The sequence below is a fragment of the Schistocerca americana genome, chromosome 1, assembly GCF_021461395.2.
Source record: "Schistocerca americana isolate TAMUIC-IGC-003095 chromosome 1, iqSchAmer2.1, whole genome shotgun sequence".
In the NCBI taxonomy this organism is placed as follows: domain Eukaryota; kingdom Metazoa; phylum Arthropoda; class Insecta; order Orthoptera; family Acrididae; genus Schistocerca; species Schistocerca americana.
This window is the reverse complement of record NC_060119.1, coordinates 783945462-783960153: the sequence shown is the minus strand read 5'-3', so window position 1 is coordinate 783960153 and position 14692 is coordinate 783945462.

The window sequence follows — 14692 nt, the reverse complement described above, 5'->3', positions numbered from 1 at the left end:
AAGCACGAGATCATTACAGATGTGAATTGCTTGTACATTAATTAGTGGTGTAACCTCCAGATTGTTGAATGCAAGTCTGCAAACGTGCATGCATGATGTTGTACAAGTGCTGGATTTCAGTTTGAGGGTGAAGTTCCATGCATGTTGTACTTGGTCGGTTAATACAGGGACAGTTTCTGGGTGACGCTGGAGTTGTCAATAGAAGAAATCAGCAGGTTCTAGCTCAATTAAAAAAAAACAACAAGTAAGCAAGTGGAAAATTTCTTCTACTATCATCCAAATTTCAGGTCTAACTCACCTATTTTCATTTTATAAAAAAAGGGTGAATGTAAGAAAATAAATAAAAACGGCTTTTATATGTTCTATTCCGTACCCAAAATTTTCCTAATTCTTTCTTCATTATCAGACATTAGATTTTTGCCCTGAACTGTCGATTGTTCTTGTTTTTTAGAATACTTTTAGCTACAATTCTACCATATTCATATGTATCTTGTAATACATTCTTTACAAATACTTTGATACCTATCTTTTCGATGTACATTATTATGAAATTCTATAATAGCTTTTATCCATACTCTGACTACACTCGATGGGGTTGTCCATTTAAAGATTATAAAATTTAATAGGAAAAATAACATTTTAAAATGATTTCACAGAGTGACTTCTACAACATGGAATTCTTTATCATTATTTTTAAGTTTCTTCACTCCATTACATCTCCATGTAATATTCCCTTCTTCAAAAAAATTGAAGATCCCAATTACTAATTATTTTTAAATATAAATTAGGTCAAATATTTTTACAATCATTATCAAGTTCGAAACAAATTTTTCCTCTATATCTGGCATGTAAATATTCACAATCAATAATATTCTATAAGGCATTTACTTGTAACTTACTAATCCTTTTAAATAAATTAGTATTGGTAATTTTGCTGAACATTTCCAGAAATGTATCCATTTACATAGAAATATTTTTATTAGATTTTTTTTATGATGTGTAAAATAAGCAGTCTCAGACTGCATAATGTTTCTATGCTAATTATCTTATTTCCTAGAATGTATCTTTTATTATTATAGTGACTCAGTGCATCCTTGTTCATCTCAACTGTGCAGATTTAATGTTTTTCAGTTCAAGTTAAGTTCATCATTCTATACTGTTCTCTACAGTTAAACAAACTATCTTTAGAATCATCAGAATTATTCATCAATTTGTGAAAATCTTTTCCAAAACCATTCTTTTATTTCATCGTTGTTTCTGTATTTAAGTCTATACACTTTTTGAACAAGCCAGATTGTTTAAATTTTAAGACTATATATTTTTGTTATTTTTATTCCTAATGATAGATACTGTTTAAGATTTTTGTAGTGAACTACATAATTATGTTTGTCACTTAAAGTAATCATTAATTTACTTTCTTTAGTTCCAGCTACAATTTTATTGTCAGGAGCAGGTGGTAAATCTTTATGTAAATCATGTAGTTCTTATGGGTATTTTAAATCAACTTAAAAATGTAACCAACTTGAAAAGTGTCAGAAATTTCACTTATTTTTCTAGAATCTTGTTTCACACTCAGGCCTTCAGGCCAATAAAAAGAATCTGGTTCTGTGAATACTTCAACACTAACTTCAGTAAGTTTTGTGTCTGGCCCCAGTAGCTGACTGGTCAGCACGAGAGAATGTCAATCCTAAGGACCCAGGATCGATTCCTGGCTGGGTCAGAGATTTTCTCTGCTCAGGGACTGGGTGTTGTATTGTCTTAATCATCATCATTTCGTCCCCATTGCCACACAAGTCGCCGAAGTAGCATCAAATCGAAAGACTTGCACCCAGTGAACGGTCTGTCCGACGGGATGTCCTAGTTACCCGACATTTATTTATTTTAATAAGTTTTGCACATCATAAATATTTAAGTAACTGATATTACACAAAAATTTTAGAGCCTTATTCTCTCCAGAAGATATTGAAATTACAAACTAAAATAGTAGACGTATCTGCATGTTACACTTAAAATGTTATAAGGTTAATCTAAACCCAAGTATCATCAATACTTGGAGTCAATCACAGATCTTGTCAACAACAAGTTTACAATTAATAGTTAGGAAGTGTTAATGATTAATGATGAAAAGAATAATCCTTGGTTTCATGCAAACCAAGCGGCTGATTTTTAGGATATGAACTTCATAGGAAAGCAGTTACAGACGACATTAAACAAAAACATTGTAAAACATATGAAAATAGGGTAGTCCCATTTCAGCAATAACAAAATACGTACAAAATTCAACAAAATTTACTAATGAAATGGGTAAATATTCATTAATCAAATTGATCCAAAATGCCTTTTGCAGCAAATTTTGAAGATTGGGTGTATGAAGAAGTTTTACCTAGAATTCGAAAAGATGGAGCATATAAAATGAAAGACCAAATAACACACTCAAAAATTTAAATAAAATCGAAGATTATCGTACAATCGTATAACTGCACTTGATAATGCTTTTGATACACTGTAATTCAAGAGATAAACAGAGAAATAACTATTTTGTTATCTCATGTTGTTTCTCAAATAGTCAATGGAAATTTAAGACATTCATTCTTTTAAAATTATTGAACCATGACATAATAATAGAATTTTATGCCATTAGAACATAACGAAAAAATTTATTAAAAATGTTAAAAACAATCGAAGATAGACTCCCTAGCTGTAAAGAAATGTTAAGACATAATTAAAATCCTTATTCAATAACTTTGTATCAACGAATGGAAGAAACATTAAGAATTATTTGGTGGCAAAATTATTTTAATATTTTTAATGACCATACACATGAATAGTTGTTTAATGATATAATAAATCTAAGTACAGCGTATATGCCTTAAGCTGTTGCTTGACTAAAATTGAAATTATATTTTTTCAGTAACTTTTCTACACAATGGAAAATAATGTCTTCCTTTAACCATTCATTAATACATTGTTTATGAAAAATATGATTACAGTTGTTTTTACAAATTGATGATTTTCATTACTTAATCGTAGAGACCATTTAATATATTCTGAAGAAACTATTATTTCATAAGGTTGCATTACTTCTTGTATGAAAGATTCTGCTCAATGTTGACAACTTAAAATATATTTCCAGTTAACTTTATCCTTAAATTTTCTAATAAAATGTTCAGATGATTTATGATCACTTGATATTCAATTCCAGTTTAATTTGTCTTGAATTATCTAATAAATTCTACAGATTAATTCTTAAAATTGATATATCATCCTGATTTAATTTACCTTGATATTCTCTCGTAAGATATTCAGATAATGTTTTATGATACCACATATTATCCCAGTTTACATTATTTTCATATTCTAATAAATTTTGCAGATAATATTATTTTCTCTTGAAATGAAAGACCAGTCTAATTTGTCTTGAAGTCTTCTTCTTAAATGAGCCATTTTGAAATTCTCTTATAAAATCTACATTAATTTTATTTTATTTGATACAATATTCCATTTAATTTTCTCTTGAAACTCTGTTATAAAATCTGAACACACTTTTTCTATATGAAATAACACACCAATCTAATTTGTCTTGAAATTCTCTTACCAATTTATTAGTCAAGTTACAATACGATATTGCATTCCAGTTTAATTTGTCTTGGAACGCTCTCATAAAATTTACAGATGATGTTTTACGTCTTGATAAAATAACACACTTAATTTTATTTTGAACTTCTCTGATAAAATCTTCAGGTGAATCTTCAGGTACTAATATAGTTTCCAAATCTAATTTGCCCTGACATTCTCTCATAAAATCTACAAATTTTACATAATGTCCTTATATAAATTTTAATCCACCTTCATCATATAGATAATTATTTCTAACATAATCAACAATTTAATTTTTATGTGTTTCAATTGTTGTCAAATAAAATTTATATACTTCCCTAAAAATGTAAATTTTCAAAATAATAATTAATTTATGCAGTAAGTTTTTCGTTTTTTTTAGTTTAGAATAACTTTTAATTCATTGTTCTTTTGCTTTAGCTTTTAATTCCTTTATAGTACAATTTTTTACTTCATTGTTAATACTATTGATCACTTCTTTGGTATATTATAATTGTGTGTTAGTCTCAGAGAGATAAACAATAAGTTAATGTTTTCTCAGTTTTGAATAGCCTTTAAGTCATAGTTGTTTTGCCATTTATTAGAAATAATTTTTGTTAGATACATGGAAGACGAAAGTTCAAAATGACTATTTTGATTATTAACAACTGAAGTATAGCTGTTTGCTACACTTACATCCAGATACCAATTTTACCAATGTATTTGGACAATTCTGGAAGTATTAATATTTAAAACTCTAACAAAAATTATTTTTAATAAATGGCAGGTATTGCAAGTACATCTAAGTCAGAATAATCTGTGTTGAATACTTTTGAATTTATTCAAAAGGTTAGTTATGAACTAAATTTGGATTCCTTTGTTTATACAGAAAAATGTATAAATTACAAATGAAATTTTATATTTTATTGAGTATAGTATTTCAGGATGTGGGTAGCCATGCCCTGGAAAACTGAAAATGTAAAACATAATTTAAAAGATATCAAAAAAAATTATAGCCTAGAAATCATCGAAATAAAATATGACAAGCCTCATATCCGAAATGAAATCATACTTTTGTTTTGTCCAATAATCCTGGATTCTAATATCTTTTAAAAATTTCAAAAAACTATTAAGGAATTTAAGAACTAAGGCTGATAATGAATTCAAAGTTTACTATATTGCCTCAAAGAAATTTTTTATTATCTTATTTACAAAAAGAACATGAATTATACAAATGCAACAAGAAAAAGAACACCTATGCAGTTAGAAGAAATCTAAAAATTTAAAATTATGCTAGACTAATAGGAAAATGTCAGAAATAGAAAAGAATAACATCATATATGTGTTAGTACAAAACAGCTACAAAGAGCCAGATCAGAAATAAAACTGTATCAAGTTTATCTGGCTACAATACTAGTGAACATCCAGATAATATATTTAATTGGTACAACATTACAGAATGTGTTAATGTTCATACTACTGGAGAATTATATTATTCAGCTTGTAAAACACACATCAAAAGGCGATGGTACATAATTGTACTTCATGTACTTTGATGACATAGAATGTTATTTAGATTTTTTTATAGATATAGATTTTTATAGATATTAATAGTGTCTTGTTGAAAGAATTGAAGTTAAATGATGAAGAAGTTAGAGATACAATGTTCAACAACATATTGCTAATTTTTCAAGAAATGCAAGCATTAAAAATTTCTCAAGAACTCACAACTAAAGCAGGCAATAAGATAACAAATAAAATTATCTTAAATAATTTGACTTTAGTGGAACTTACTCCAAATTTTCCGAAATATATAGACAGATTTTAGAAACTCTGCTTTAATCTGAAAGATTTACAACTATAGAAAATACAAAGTGAAGAATATGAAACGACTCTTTCATTATTATAAGTGAAGCAAATCCTGATTCACAAATAAAGTTTAAGTTGGTAGTCTGCGTTCTGAGACTCATTTACATACAAAAATCTTTATAAAATTATTTTACCTTTAGTTACCCAGTGTTGTGTGAATTACAAATTTCAACCATTTAAAATATGCTTTATCTCCTTTCTTTTTCAAAACTTTTTCAACAAGACATACATCTCGAAAATTTGTTTTTATAATTCATGTAAATAAAAATTTCCTTTTACTCCTTCACCATTTAAATCTCTTAATTTGTATGTGATTGGCTTAGAATTAATAACAGTTTCAATTTCATATATTTCTGTTCATCAGTAGGTTGCTTATCCTTTTTCAGAAAGCCCTTTTAGATTATTAATTCTAACTTTATCTCCTATTTTAAATTTCGCTTTATCGTTAGATATAATAGTAGTTGACTTACAGTTCTTGTCATTAACTTCTATAGATCGCATTTTTGTTGTTGAATGTTTTGTGTTGTTATATTCATCAATTAGATTTTTAACTAAATCAACCATTAATAATTACCTTGAAGGGCAAATTTCTTCCACATCTTTTCTTTAAGTGTTCTGTTAAATCTTTAAACAATAAATGCTTGTAATTCAATAAAAGTTGAATAATGATTAATATTATATTTTAGCAGTTCTTTAAAATCTTTATTATAGAATTCTTTATCATTATCTGTTTGTAATTTTTTGGTGATCATTACGAATATTTTTTCAAAAGCATCTGTTTCATTCTGACCTCTTTCATATTTACTTGGAATAGCAGAAGCCAATTTCGAAAAAAAAACATTGACAATAGTTAATAAACATTTATATCCTTTATTTATTTTTGATATTTCTTTTAAGTTTCCAGAGTCCATTTCTACTACATCTGCTACCATAATTCATCTATGCCAAAAGAAACCTTTCCTCGTTTAAAATTTTTTCTCTTCAGTTTATGTAATTTATTGATAATATCTTCATGAATAATTATGCATTCACCTACAAATTTTTTAATGAATTTACTCTTTTTGCTTTTACAAATTGTACAAAGATCTTTAATTCTCTGTCTTCCACCTTTGTTGTTACTATTTCAAGATTAAATGCTTCAGTAAATTTTTTACACTTCAAACAGTAGATATGGTCTTCCACTTATATAGATAAAAATTTAATAAGATTTAAATCATTGCCGTTCTTTGATCATCATTTGATTCTTAAATATGCTCACCAAATATTAGGAATTCACCTGGTGCAGTTTTAAGAGACTGACTTATAGTTATAAACATCTTATCTCTCAATTCATTTCAAGTAATGGATTATTGAGTTGAGTTGGATATAAAGTTTCCAATTTGACAACATTAAGTCTTTTAATCTCTCATTTAAAATGGAATGAGCATACAGCATTATGGGCCAGGAGTACCCAATTTGGAGAAGTTCGGCAGCCAAGGCCAAGTATTTATTGCATTTGATGCTATATTTGGTGACTTGCACATTGGAGATGGTAATGAAATGATGATGAGGACAACACAACACCCAGTCCCTGATCAGAGAATATCTCTTGCCCTAGCCGGGAATGAGAACCTGGCCCCCTTGGTGTGGCATTCTGCTGCACTGACCACTCACCTAATGGGGCAGATATCTCTATTTTAAAATCAGTAGGTTATAAATCACCATCTATATTGGCCCTAAATAAAAATTCTCTTCATTTTTATATCTTATTGAAACGTATATTTGAATATTTAAGCACCCCTAACAAAACGAAATTTAAGTTTTTGTTTGTCATTTGTTTGTCACACATTCTTTTCTGTAGATTACCTAACTGAGGTTTTTTTTGTGCTTCACCAAATGGGTTAATTCCTTTATCACCACATGTTAACCATTTTTATAGCTTACTAATAAGTCCACAGGATAAATATCCTGGTAGACACATCTTAGGAACTGGTAAACTTTTTAAAGCCCAATTTATGAATCCTTTTCCATGTTTTTCACTTTTCCAAAATGTGTGAGGAAGAGTATGCAAATATCTAATTAAGTATAGAATTTCTTTTGGATTATTTATGATTAAATCACTAGATTTATTAGCTAATATTTGAGTTATTACAAGTTTTCAATTATGGTAATTCTTATTTCCAGATAATTCTTCACCATGAATTAATGATAATCTATCGATTAACTGACAGATGTCATCTACCCAAACATATTCGATTGGTTTTTCTGAATATTTCTTTATTAAACCTTGACCTGTTTTTTCATCTGAACTTGAATCTGTGTCAGCTACTATATTTTCACTTCTAAAATTTGGGAAATAGTTATTAACAATGTTTTATGAAACCTATGTATTTTAACCTCTACTTGGTTTTATTTCATTTGGATTATTATTAGAATATAATGCCACTGATTTGTACAAAATATTTCCATAGCTAGATAAGTCAACAATACCAAATTTTTGATCCATGTCATCCATATTAATATGTCTTTTAGTTAAAAGATTCTTTATCTATCAGTAGCTTCACATTGTTTATGATCAATAGTAATTTTTCATAACTGAACTTAACTGGTAAACTAACAACATATTTAAATTGACCAATGCAAAAGTTGTATATGCACAATTGTTTATATAATTCAACAGTCTATCATATTTATTCTTATTTAGAATTTAGAATAATAATCATCCTGTCTTTTTTAACAATGCTCTCATGTTTTTTAACTGCACATTGAGTTTGAGCTTTCTTTCTTCTTTTTTCTTCATATTTATTTAATACATCTTTTATTTCTGATTCACTTATTGTATAGTCATCCTTACCAAAATTTCTTCAGACCTACTGCATATTTGTCTAATTATGATATCATCCTTAAAACAATCACATAACTGGTTCATACTTAATTTATTAAAGATGAGAAAACATTAATCAATTATTTTTACATATTTAAGTCTAACATTCTTCTTTAACATTTATGTTATATTTAACTTTTTGTTCAATGTTTATGAAATGCTACATTTTATTTCCGAACTTGCCTTCATTTGGTTTCCTAGTCATGTGTATTGTAAGAAATTGAAACGGATAATTCCAGAATTATCCATGTAGTTCTTTAAAATCTTCAAACCACTTTAAATCTCCAACAACAAACTCTTGATAAATATGATTTAAATTTGTGTCATTCTGTCTGAAAATATTTAAAAAATTAACATTATCTCTAACTAATTGTTTAGATATTTTTCGAATAAGTTTCAGCTAAGTGAGAACAATCTATGTCTTTATATCTACTTCTAGTAAAATATTCTTAAACTTTATCTTGCTTTTCAAGATTGAAGTCATTAAAAACTACAACCGAATTATTTTGACATTGATCTAATGGAATGGTTTCATAATTTTTTCAATAAAAGTAGCAATTTTTATGCTTATCTTCAATTTTTCACTTCTTTTTGTAAAATATTGGTATATCTACACTTTTAGAATAAATGTACAAATGGCTAATTTATCCCAGTTTAAACATTCTGGTGCTAGAATATAATTATCAACCATCAAAGTCGTTTATCCACAACCACTTGGTCCTTTGACTACACATCAAGCAGAATTTGGTAAAAGTTTGCCATCCTTATATTTTGACTCCTTCTCAGACTTTCTTATTTTTGGTTCCTGATTGCGTTTCATTTAATTAAATAAAAAATTCATCATTGGGATTTGATTGAATGTGTTACACCAGACTTTAGTACATGGATGTGGCTAATTGAATTTCATATAGTGCTCAAAGCAGCAAGATACATAATTCTACGTTTCCATAGAAACAAAAATTCTATTTTCAGTAATTGTAGAGTATTCGATGCAACAGATTCAACAGAGTGGAATGTACACTATTTGATCGAAAGTATCCAGACACATGGCTGAAAATGAGTTACAAGTTCGTCACATGGAATTCAATATGGTGCTGGCCCACCCTTAACCTTGATGACAGCTTCCACTCTCATAGGCATACGTTAGATCAGATTCTGGAAGGTTTCTTGGGGAATGACAGCGCATTCTTCATAGAGTACTGTCGGTTGGTGAGGCCTGGCATGAAGTCGGCGATTCAAAACATCCCAGAGGTGTTCTATAGGATTCATGTCAGGGCTCTGAGAAGGCCAGTCCATTACAGGGATGTTATTGTGCAACCACTCCTCCACAGGCCATGCTTTATGAGCAGGTGCTCGGTCGTGTGAATTCTGTTGAGCATCAGTAGTGCACAGGTAAGGGGAGGAGAAAACATTTCCCTCATGCTTATGAAGAGAGTCTGATTTGCATAATACTGTTCTTTATTATGTATTTTTCCAGAAACCTCTGACTGCCGAGGAATATGCTGATAAGACACTTCTCTACTGTAGACACACTGGGAAGTGCAAGTCATTTTGCAGTTGAGCATGCAGGAGGCAAACATGTTACTCCAGGTAAGGAAGGGAAATCACTTCTCTCATCATTGCTCATTGACGTGTTTTCTTTTCTTTTTTCCAGGACCATGTACAAGGTCTACTTTGACTGTCAAGGATTCTGCATCACAGACAATCGATTTGTTCTGGAGGGACATGCATTTTGTATGCTGTGTGAAGTTCAAAGTAGCATGGTTGCTTCTGGTCATTTCATTCTACAGTGGCCAACACCTTATGACGAGTTGTCTGTAACTTCTGCAAAATTGTTGTTGAAAAATCGCCGCCATCACAGTGTGGCTCAGCTGGGATGCCAGTAGAGACTGCAATGAATAGTGTACGCGCATTTATTCAAGCTGAGTCGTGTGGTTACATGAAGGGGCTGGGGAAAGTGAACTCTATTAAAGACTTTTTGCCATAATATGATGTACATAATATTGAGGGCGAAGGTTGCCCCTCGTTTCCTGCACTGCAATAGAAAATGTATTTCAACAAACATGAAGCAGCAACTGCGGAATTAAATGTGAAATTGTTGAACTAGTGGAGGCGTGAGATTTCCCAAATGACACCAGTGAGTGGAATGGACTTTGTTGTTGATCAGAGACAGAAATGTAAAGTCAGGTTACCTTCCATTCGGAAAGTGGGTACACTCATCGACTGTTATGCGGCTTACAAATTATAGAGTGCTGCAATCAGTCATCCTTTTTTAGATTTTATTACTCAAATCCATATTTCGGCTAGTATCTAGACATTCTCAATGTACTGTTTTCTGTTCTCAAGTTAACTGTGAATGATGCCTGAACAACAGGGACTTACATGCATTGTGAGCAGAAAATAGTGCTACTAGGCGAAAACTGGATTTGCGTAATAAAATCTAAAAAACGATGACTGATTGCTGCACACTATAATTTAAAAGAAATGTAAAGTGTTTTGAACAGTGAAATAAGTGTATGGTAAAATATTTTATCCAGTTCTTGAACAGTGAAAGATAGTTAATTTTTGTTACAATGAAATTTATATCTAGAGTAATTTTTGGTTTGTTTTTGATTGTTCACCCTCTGTAACATATTGTATAAACAAACAATTCATTGTTGATTCTTAAACAGACAAGGAAGCTTGCTCTTGTTACTGATAGTAATCAGCATGAAAGCTGAAATAGCTGCATAACAGCATCGCTCAGGCCTCAAAGTTTATCTGAGGAGAGTGGTTATTACAAATGGAATTGATGACATTTGTGAAGCCGATTTGGTTGATGTGAGTGTATATTCCAAATACAGTTCAGGTTATAACTATTTATTAAGGACATGCACAGGGTAAAATGCATCCTTGTACTTAAAAATATGTCTCAAAAAATATTACAGCTTAAATAGTAAATCTTGAGACTGCTATGTACAACGTAATGCTTGATATTCTATTCAGTTTTTGGTTTAATATGCTAATCGATGTATACTTTATAAGGATTTGAATTTTTCATTGCCATTGTTTCTCGTAAACTAATCAAGCAATAAAACTGAAATTTCACAGTTCAAAGCTCCGTAAGAGACTAACAAAACCAGTGGATTAGATTTTTATATAAGTTCATAGTTGCTTTGAATTTAATTTTTAAGTTTTGTGTTACCCAGGACAGCTCTATTTTTCTCAAATTTTAAAGGAAAACTTTTCTCTGAGCAAGGATAATGGAAAAGTGCTGCACAGGATTATTCAATAAGTAATTCTTAAGAACTATGCCAAATTTCAGGTTGTCAGCTTTATAGTTACTGAGAAAAGGCACATTACAGCTCAAAAAATTCAGTTTACGGCAATTCGCATTTAAAGTTTATATTTCAGTTTTTGCCAATATTGCTATACCCCCAATGACTAACGTTGTCCATATCCATAATTTTTATTCTCTTTCTCCTCTTCCTAGAGTAATCTCTTCCCCCTGGCTCCTTTGCCTAGCCAACTCTTGCATTTTTTCTTCTGCTGCCTGGGCTTTGTCCAGTTGCAGTTCATTGATGCTTCTGGATATCTTCCTTAATGCTCCTGGAAAGTTAGTCTCTGTAGTCAGTGAGCCCTACTTACATTTCCATTACTGAACATTAGACAAGCATCACATGCAGCTATCTTCACAACAACTGAGAACACAAATACTGTTTTTGGACAACACATCCATATAAGATGACTGTAACTCTTATCTGTATTCTGCGTTTTCCCACATATAGATTTTTTTCAGTAGTTCAAGATTTTCTAGGTAACTGAATATTGGTTTTATAATATCTAAAACAGCAAGTGGCACACCATGTTTGTGGGTATATAGCTTTCCACTGGCTTCTGCCTGAAGGTATTTGCACCATGATATGTTACAAAGGGACTGTTGGGGTTTATTATGTGTGGCAAGTTTGTGAAAGAATATTACCCACACACCTTGCTGCATTGTTTTCACACTATGGAAGTTATCACTGATAGCTTTTTCAGAATATGTTTATAGAGCGTGAATTTCCCTGTCTGTCAGTCTGTTAACACCTTCCAGTGCCTTTCGTTTCTTTCTTCAGTCTGAGAAATCTAGCTCCCATTCGCTTTTGAACAAGTTCCACACATTCACATTTTTCAATTTTAGCTTTTGAACCATAAGAACTGGCACTGTACACAGCATCATCAATTCCTTCACTTATTTTCTTCTTTGATGAACTCAGTGACTTTGTCGAAAATTGATCTTCACACTTAGGTGCAGCATCTGTGATACTGTAATTAAATTTTCTGTACTTTTTACTCCTGGAATCAGACATTACCTCACTTTTTGGAATATGTGTCCACTGTTACCACCCCATTTGAGAAAAACAGGGTGATATATTGCAAAACTAAAAAGTGAAATAAGTTTGTAGTTCGTACTATCTAAAGAAACGACATTGCAAACAAAGGAACAAGAAAAAATAATCTTTCTCACAGCGTCATACACTTATTCGCAGTTCGTTTCGATGGTGTGAACGAAAAATTAAGCATGAAATTTCTAGTGTAGAGAAGGTGTGGAAAGCATGAGGGCACGTGGCAGGCGCAGACAGCCAAACAATCTTTTTTAAAACATATTTCTAACCAGAAGTAATTATGAAACTTTGCCATGTTATCCTTAAAGAATCAGTCTAATAAATTACACAACAAGACAAATTAGAATTTTTACACAATTTTGTCCTACATCTGCCCTTAACATTAATTGATGTATACTCCAAATATGCATGGGCTGTCTTCTAAACGCTAAAACTGGTACTGAGGTTGTAGATGCATTTAGAGAATTTACAGAATGAGCTGCAGGATTCCAAATCATTTAGAAACAGACTTAGGTAAGAAATATCACAATAGCCATTTCAAGGATCTGATGGGAAAACTTAAGGTTAATACCTCTCATCCTCTTCCAAGTTGAAAGTTTTAGTTGTGGAATGGCTCAATGGAATTCTTAGAGGAAAAATATTTAAGCATTTCACCACACAGATCTCTTTCAAATGGATTAATATGGTACAAAACCTAGTAAGTCAGTACAATCACACAAACCATAGAACATTTAACATGAGATCTGTTGATGTGAAAGATAGCAGCTTTTTGTCTATTGTGTGCAATACGATCAAGGTGATAGAGCCATGAAAAACTAAATTCAGAGTCAGTGATTTTGTGAGAATTAGTAAACACAACACTCGTAACTGGTCTACTGAGGTATTCAGCATTGAAACCGTTCAGGAAACTCACCCAAAAACATATATGCCGCAAGATTACATGTCACAATCTGTAACAGGAGGTTTCTGTAACATAGAACTACAAAAACGCAGATATTCATATAGAGTACACATCTAATTGACAACACTGAAAGATGGAAAATAAATAAAGCTATCGTAAAATAATTTAGTTTTGAAAAAAACACAATTTGTAAATTTGTTTGTAAGAGAGAGAGAGAGATATCACACATGTTTGTAATGAGTATATAATTTGATATATTAAATGCAGACATATATATATATATATATATATACAATACATAACTTTGACCTTGGAATCATTTTAATTACTATGCTAAAGGTATATATGTGCACAACTTTGATAGTTGCATCACTTTAATATTACATGAGTATGTAAACAATGTAATAACATGACACAATTTTTATACCTGAAACAACACACATTTTTGACTTTCATGGAAAAATGAATATCTTTGACTTTCGAATGGAAGTTACGTAATTTTTACTACATACCTGACAGAAGGAGAGGGGGAGGGGATATGTGATGTGTAAGCCACAAATAATGTAATTTGACATCACTTTTATGTTACACTCAGATTAGTTGGAGATAGAGAGGATGGGCGCAGGGTATAATGAGCACCTGGTTTGTGTCCATCACCTTGGACTTGTAATACTGTGCTATGATTAGCAGGAGACTTGGGGAGGGGGAAAGGGAGAGGGGTTTTTAAATTTTCTATCAACGCAATTGGGCTATCTGCGTCATCTTGGGATTTTGCACACTATGATTGGGTGGAGGTACGGAGTACTACCCTGTGTGATTGACTGAAGACAGGAGAGGGGAGGGTTTTTCAAATTTACTGTTAACGCAATGGACTATTTCTTCCTTCTAGGATTTTTAATACTGCACTATGATTGACTGGAGATAAAGATGGGACACAGCTTCTTACTGATAAGAATAATGAATCACTGATAACAGCAATGGCACCACTGATGACGTCGCTGATAAGAATGATGATGTCACTAGGTCAGTGACCTCGGTCACTAGGTCAGTGACCTCAGTCACAAGGCAACAGATATGTAAATAAAGTGTCCCAAGTTG